Genomic DNA, 8856 nt, shown 5'->3' with positions numbered 1-8856 from the left:
GAAGGTGGAAGGCCCCCAGACCGAAGTAGAACTAAAGTAAAACCAGAGGACTTTAATCTGGCTTTCTAGTTCTAAAAGTGAAATCTGTGAGCAGTACACAAACTCTCCATGTGAGCAATAATGTTCTGTAAGATATACACACACACACACACACGAAAAGAAAAACAAAAGCTAAGGTCTGCAAACTTTGTGCTGCACACAAGGTCTGAATTGTAAGAATAGTTCTGTAACCAGTTCGAACAAACCAATCTGCATTCCAACAGGTTCACACCAAGTGTAGATCACCAGGGTTTTAACAGCATGACACGTTTTGTACATAAGGCTAAATAAATGTGAACTGTTACTCTTCAGTAAGCATTTCAGTCATGTTTTTTCTGTCATCTGTGTTGTGATAAAGCAGAGACAATTTTTATATTTATAATCAATCTAGCCACTGAAATATAGACGTGGACAAATGTGTTGACATCCTTCTACAAACAGAATCAGCAGAGAAAACATGGACAAGCAGAGGTAAAGGCTCTAAGACCATCTTCAGACAGCTTGATGACAGGATTAATATCAGCAGTATACAGTATAGATTCTGCTACAGACAGGATAAAAACCTAAACACAGCAAAAACAATGGCTAAGAACTAAATCATCGGTTTTACCTGAAGTGGCCTTCTGTAATCCCTAATCTGAAATATCAACAGCCACGGCTGAAACATCAGGAGAAGGCACCATTCGAGCCTGGGACAGCTGGAACTGTTTGCTTAAGAAGAGTGGACCAACCTCCAGCTGGCAGATGCAGATGTCTCACTGAGAACTAGAAAAAATGGTTGTTTGCTGTGATTCTTCTCAAGTTATTCTGTCAATATTCTGCCAAACCAAATATCAAAATTATAGTCTGATGTTTATTTCTAATTTTTTTTTTTTTTTGTTAGTCTTAAGGTACCAACATATACTATACTAATGTCCTTATTATTGCCTGTGTACACAGCTGGATTGATAAAAACAGAAGCATGTTCTTTATATACATGATATGGATGACAAAAAAAAAAAAAAAAAACTTGTCTTGAAGCTGTATCTTACTGTAGGACAAGAAACAGATGTGTGGAAAAAGAAAAACTAAAAGAAAAGAAACCAACCTGTAGTTCTGCTGAAAGCAGTTGCAGTGTGTCCTGCAATGATTTGCAACAGTTGATTTTAAGGTGAGTAAAGTTGCAGTGGCTTGTCAGGAAATGCTTTATGAAGATGCACTTAGTGTGAGTTGGAGGGAGAGGTAAAAACAAATGACCACACTATAAACACAAACGCAGACACCATTCTCCAGGTGTTTTCCCCATTCTTTAACAGTCACAGTCCTGCAAAAACACAACACTAAATATTATTTTCATAACCAATAAAATGGGCTCTCTTGCTTTCCACTTAAGCTCTTAACCAGGTGACTCCAGTGGCAGTATGCAGGGAGCCGTTCCTCACTCTAATCCGTGTGTAGCAGCGGCAAGGATTTCCAATACTCCATAAATTCCGGGCTTATCTCCAGACAGTGACTAGTAAATGGTAAGCAATGCTATCAATCATGGAGCTCCCTGCTGTGTGATTCATAGTAATGTGTTTCCATTTAAAACTCCCCCAGGGTGGAGGAGAGAAGAGGGAGGAGGAGAGGGGAACAGCAAGTCTCTAGGCATCAAATTCCCCACAACAATCAATATGTGGAGCTCAAACAGCTCATGCCTCCGACTGCCTTGGGAAAATAAATGTATTAAGGCAAAGAAAATGCATTAAAGAGGAGGGAAAATGTATTTAGGTGAAAGGAGAGTAATCAGGAAAGAGGCATCAAAGCAAGGGCAGGAGCATACGAAGACGAGGCGGCGTGTAAGGAAGGCGTGAGTGGAACGGCTTTGTGATACACCGCCATTAATGGTGCATCACTTCAAAGACAGACAGGTGGAGGTCTATTGTGGAGAAGAAGAAAGATAGATGGGTTACAACGTAAGAGTGAGAGTGGGTAAAGGTGGGAGCTGGACAATCGGTGGGACAGAACCTGAAGGGATCAGTGGCTCACCAAATAGCATTTCACCAACTGTGAATATCAGTGCGTGTTTCTGAGCTGCAGTACAGTTACAGTATTTTATTATGAATTAAAGAGTCAATTATGTTTTTATTTAATTTTTTATTTACATGTCAGTAAATGCTTTTCACTACTGTTTAAATGACTTAAATGTATTAGATTAGTCATGGTTCCAGGGCAGCAACATGTGATTTATTGTGTGGGTCTGACTGTCCAATGGAAAAACATGTATTAAACACTAATGTTCACACAGCTGCACAAAATTTAATGACAGTAGCTGTTTGTAACAAATTTGGTTGACCAAACATCAAGCCCTCAGTTTGCACTGGACGTAAAAGGAAGGTCATAATGAGACTACTGCAGCCAGGATTACGTGGCTTTGACACTTGAGCCTCCAAATCAGGGTCGTTTGATACACTTCAGAGAAGTCCTGCCATCTTTGAGATTCCGAGATCCTGAACTTGAAGCACACTCTCCCTGGCTGTAAGGCAGCATTGACTCAGCACCAGTAAGAGATCCAGCACAAGCTGGTAATCCAGAGACACTCAAGCTGGAAGCAACTGTGGTCAAGTTTGTCAAACAAGTGGGTGAAGCTCACATCTGTAGTCCAACTAAGTGGCTACTTCAGTCACTTGGAGGTGAGTGGAACATGAGAGCTGACCTTGATAGACAGCTGATGTTTTCAGAGGAGCTTGAATCGCCACAACCTCCCTGCAGCCAGATATCGTGTTCTGACTGACCACAAAACTAACTTCTGACTTGACTGTGAAGTCCAGAAACGGGCAAATAGGGGAAAAAGCAGAATCCAATGATTGAAATATATCAGGACATAGAACCTTTTGCATTTACACTTTCTATTCATTGGCTTTGTATGTGCCTAAGCCTATAAAATTTGCCTCCCACCATTAAAATTCATTTAGTGCAATGAGACAGTGTAAAAGAATAGTTTGCTCTTTCTTGCCACTGTATATATGAGTTTAAATTGTTGGGGACATCTTAGAGCTACTACGCATCTTTAAGCTCTGTGACATAAGGTTTTTCCTGCTTGTTTTTTTCTTGTGCAGTGGGTTAAAGTCCCTTTTACCAGTCTCTATCAACAGTTAAAGGAAATGCAACAACTCCCATCGCCTCTTCTTGCATGGCAGTCAGAGCTGTCAAAACTGAGTAGCCCAAAGAACCCCATCCCTCCATCCACATAAGTAATCTCACCATCTCTGTGAAAAGTGTCAAGGAAACACGTTATCAATCAGAGCACTACACTGTGAGGCATACAGGATGAGGAGTATCAATCAGAGGGGGCTGTTTGGAAATTTCTACAATGTAACATGGATGAGAGACAAACTGATGAGCATGAATCTCCTGGCATTCATGCCTTCAAAACAACAAATTGATGTGTGGTTTATTTCCCACATTAGCGTCAGCACTGATTCCTAACCCGTTTCCCTGTAAGATACAGACATCCCAGGCAAGGGCAAACAGGTGAGTCACCTGTACCCATGTAGACTTATATATTATCATTAGCCAGAAAGCCTGTTAAAGACAACCTGCTAATTACTGTTTTTAATGAAAACAGAAATCCAGGTTGCTAAGGTAGCACATCCGCACAGATGGAAACCAGGCCTCTGAGCTACTGCACATTATAGGCATTCCTCCTTATTCCTCATTATACTGCTACACGCAATTCATTAATGCAGTTGGCCAACACACAAACACACATGGTTGACATCATTTTATAAGGCTGCAGGATATATAGGCATAATTTCACACCTGTGTGAGTATATAGGATTTATCCAGAACAATTTTTTATCTGCTGCAGCACAAAGTAAAGGTAACTCAACGGCATGTTCTCTCATGTGCACCAATGAATCACCGGTAAATCACTTTGTGCCATACATCTCTTTTTGTTAAAGCAGGAAATAAATCACAGAAAAATGCATTATGTTCTTTTCAACAGTGTTAGTCAGCTACATATATCAAACCTCAAATATAATACCCAGGGATGCTCAGGAATATTATGTCGCTATTTGCAGTAAGGTAACAACTTCTACTTACTCATTTAAATATAGATTTTCTTTGTTGAATTCGATTTAGTATTTATTTAATTCTATTTTTAAATATAGTTTTACTGAGTATATTGTCTTACAAATATTGTAATTTAGTTGTTACAGAGCAGAAATGTAAGTCACATGAGAGAGTCCTATCAGACCATGTGAGACTCAAACCAAAGAAGGGAGCTAGATAAGCTTCTGCAGCTGAGAGGAAGCTGCTGATGTGTCTGCAGAATAAAGGTGAGCCAGGAGACACTCACTTAGCTCACTGTGTTGTCAGACTTAGTGGCTGTTTACCCTGCTCTTAATTTAGGCTATTTGATTTATGTATCTTTATATTGGTAAAAAATCTACACACACCAGTCGTAGACCTGAGCTTGATCAAAGGTTTTATCTGCCTAACCTTTAGCTGCCTGATTGTCGGCACTCCATGCATGCTCAGCAGAAGTGGAATGACCTGTTTTCCTGCTCATCTGCATTTAAATCTGGATAGAGGTAAATGCAGAAACAACCTGAGGTGGACACGTTTTGGTGATATAGTGTTTTGGAGTGTAGCTGGGTTAATGTAGACCTATTCCTAATGTCCATTTCTACCGCGAGTTCATCTTTTCAGATGATTTCCATTTACTTACATTCAGTTATCCGCACTTACGTCCATGTTGGTGTTTTTTATATATGGTTGTCAACTTGGTTTACTCTGTGGTAGCTTGGTTTAATATGCTGTCAATAAAAAACATGCTGGTTCTTTCACATCAAAAGTCCTTGTGCAGCCCCAACATCACAATGGCTTCTCTTCCTGGTTTGTCTTTCATTTGAAATGTGCAGGATGTGCTGACTCAACTGTAGCAATGCTTAAAAAACAGTGTGGAGTGTGCTACATACAGTATCACTCAGGACTATGGAAATGTACAGGGCACTGCATTCAAATTGAGCTGCCCTATGTCAGTGACCAACCTTTAACTTTTGGTGCTGCTAAGGCTACCATTAAAAACTGTGGCTTATCAAAATCTTACATTTACATATTTGTGGTCAAGATGGAAATAGCAAACAGCATACATGATACCATATACACATATAAACTTTAGCTAACTGAATTGAAACTGAATTACCAGCTATTTAGCAAACTGTAATCTAAACAGGTTTGTCCAAATTTCCAGTTGTCAGACTTGCTCATATTTAGTTCCTGATGGTAAAAGTCATAAATATGTAATATATGTATATGTATATGTTTATGAAGAGCCTCCAAAAAACTACACGGACAAAGCGTTTGTACTCAGTTTATACCGTAACAGAACAGCACATCTTGGAGAGTCCTTGGTTTCTTTCCTATTGTTGTTTTATATGTAGAGTAGGTTGCGGCTGACAGTTTTAAAAACAGACTCTGTTTTTGAACTCTAATGAATAAGTTGCTTGTGAGCTTTTGGATCTCGAGCAGCAGCGTAAGCACGGAGCTGCATTTGAAGCATTTGTAGCAGTCATTCATGCAGACTCGTGTGCCCAAACATGCAAGCATAAAGAAAAGAACCATGCAAATTGCCCTCTCTCAAAAAGAATTTACAAACTCATACGTTAAGAAATCGATGCATCCGCACTGAGCAGTAATCCAATTGGGAATCACCACACTCGGTTGACATTTAAGTATGCTAAAACAAGTGTCAGAACAGCAGCAAAGGCAAAGTAAAAGTAATTCACTGTGACGTGAGAAAAAAAGCCAAGATCTGAGGCACTACTCTACACCTAGATTATGTGAAATATTTCCCATTAAAACACTGCCAAACCCCTAACAAACATGTCACCAGCCAAACACAGGCTAAATGGAAATAGGACTGCTTTCATTTTACTTTCATTCTTTGATAATCGCTCACAGACATGTGGTAAATGGAGACTGAGTGATGCTGCGTGAGCACAATGGACTTCCTCCTTGTGCAGATGATCCATTTAGACTGCCCTCACTCTGTGATTCCATCAAGTCAACACGGTCACAAAACTCATAAATATATTTTACCCAAGCCCATCAGTGATCTATTTCAAAGAACCTTTTGAATTAAACTTTTCAAATAATCTTCACCAGTATTTCATAAGCCTACAATATGAATGATGAAAAAGCCAATAGTCTGTCCAGGAAAATATATATGTTTTTTTTGTCATCGCACAATCCAGCCCTGCTGTCTTTTCCAGCTTCAATTTGGACAGTCCGGGGGAGGTGTTGAGAGGCCACATAAAGCGAGATGGAAAGGATAAATGGATGGCTACTGTCATTCTAAAGGCAGATTTCTCATTATGGCTGAGTTAAATCAAACCAAGATGACAATTTAAGGCTGATTAGGGCAACACATTAGAGCAGAGCGGAGATTATGAAAGGAAGCCCTGTCGTAAAAATGTATGAGTTGATAGAGTAGCTGCTATTTCACATGGGTATAAATACAACCACTTCATGGTAATGGCTTTTGAAGTGCTGTCCCCTAAAACTAAATTATTTGAGCTGATCTTCTATATAGAAACATGCCTTTATCAATCATAGTCCTTGAGATTGTTCGCAGTCAAGAGGATGCATGTACCCAATCTCCCTTTAAAGTGACGAAAGACCTCCAACTATTTGGCAATGATTCACATCCCGCGATCAATATCCCATTATTCAGGTATCTCTACAATGCATAACAGTGTACAGGATAAGTCTTATCTGTATCTGTTAACTGTGACTCTGGTGGTAGAGGTCCAAATTTAAGCAGGATTGCAAGCTATTGCCAAATGTTATCCTGAAGAGGATTAGTGCTGCAGTATGTCCATGACCATCTCTTCTCACCATGAAGGAAATCTGCTTTGGCATAAAAGAGCACGACAGGTTTCCAGTACTCCCAGTTGTTAAGGGATCTTAGCTGATTTACTTAGACTTTAAAAACACATCATGCACATCATTGAGGGGCTGTTGCCTGTGTTTTTAGTGTGTTTAGTAGGACAAGATCAGTACACACAGTACACCTTGTGTGTGTTTTGTACTATTACTCTCCAGAAAGCATGTTTGACAGGTGTCAGGTATGGTTTAGTTATTGGTTTTCTCACCCTTACTCCTACCTTGCTAATAAGTGACAATCTAGCACAGCTAAATAAGGCAGCAGTTATCGTCACTTTACCCCTTCACATTTCAGCTCAACCATTTTTTACTGTGTACACTCATCCTGACAGATCTCTACCATCTCTATCATTTAGTACATTAAGGTACATTATGCTAATTCCATAGCCTTTTTCATGGTAATGTCAAATTCACATGTTCAATCGTGAAAGTCTCTTTGTATGTTGGTGATAACGTCATTCTCTGCTAACATGTGATAACACAGAAAAAATACACTTTGATGGTGATTGTGTCAATCATGCCTGCAAGACTAGAATAAGATGAACTAGAAGAAATCTGTAAGAAGATATTCAAAGTGAGACCAAAGATGCCATCATCACACATATGTACTGTCAGTCTCAAGTATATTATTAATGAATCAGTCATGTAAATGTTAAAAACACACTATGCCTTGCTCTGTCCCACTATTTCACTCAGTGGCCTTTCCCACCGGCTGTGTGTTTGTGTGTCAGATGGCACCAGAGGCAAGGTAGCAGCATTGACAGGCCGCTGAGAGTACTGATGGCTATCGGTGGCTCAGGCAGGCACAAAACAGCCTTGATGCTTCTACAATATTAATCCACACTCCTTTTCTATCAAAGAATGCACAGTTGATACACACAACAGTCCTGCAGGGAAGGAGCAACCCATTCCCACCCCTCAGCCCCCACTTTGGATTTTCTCTGAAGGACTTTTATAAGTGTGAAGCCGGCAAGTAAAAACTATTTTTAGACAGCATCCCTCCTCCCCACCGTCACTTCAGAAACATTCCAGAGGATTCTGTGCCTCTCGAAGGAATACAAGCTTCGCTAAATATGGGTTTAAAAGGGGTCAGTTAACCGAAAAGGTGAATATTTCACAATAAAGAAAATAGGAAAAAAATTGGGGGGTAGAGGAAGAGCTTTAGGAGGGATGGGGAGCTCATATCTAAAGCAAAACCTTTCGCTGAAACTTCAGATACTTTGGGGGTTAAAAAGGCCTATCGGCAGCCTTGGAGGAAACAGCCACTGGTGTTAATCTGTTTAATCTCACTCTAAACAGCACTGCTATCTCTGTATCTACCATTGATCATCTCCCTGTGTGCTATCTTGTCCTCAGAGAGAGGAAGGCTTGTCCCACATCATGCTTCTTAACATCCAATCCGCTTAGTGCCTAATAATCTCCTCTATTCCAAATAGGTATCCACAGTTAGCATCATGAAGCCTAGTGGCCTTTTCAGTCACAGTCTGATGGGAAAAACAGGCTAATCTGGCAAGTTTATGTTCCAGAGGGTGATATGGTGCATTAAAATGTATTCTGTGATGTCTGTCAGTCATCAAATGTGACCTGCATCACAAAGGTGAACTGTAGAGAGACAGGATTTTAATGTAAATATATCCATCCGCTTTGGGGGAATGTATAAGAATGGTATTCCTCTGCCCTTCCAGTAGCTTAAAGACTGATCCAGATGATAGCTCATAGTTTTCATTTCAGACGATGTCTAATGGTTGCTCATACTTTGACAGTTATATGACCTGTTATGTGTTGCTATTAGCTAATATGGATGGCTTAAGTGTGCTTTCATGTATTACACTTTTGTTGTCATGACTGCAATATTAAAGCAGAGCTACAACTTTCTTAATTTTAAGGACAGAAACTACTTGTATC

The sequence above is a fragment of the Anabas testudineus genome, chromosome 4 (assembly GCF_900324465.2).
Source record: "Anabas testudineus chromosome 4, fAnaTes1.2, whole genome shotgun sequence".
NCBI lineage: Eukaryota > Metazoa > Chordata > Actinopteri > Anabantiformes > Anabantidae > Anabas > Anabas testudineus.
This window is presented reverse-complemented; position numbering follows the sequence as displayed.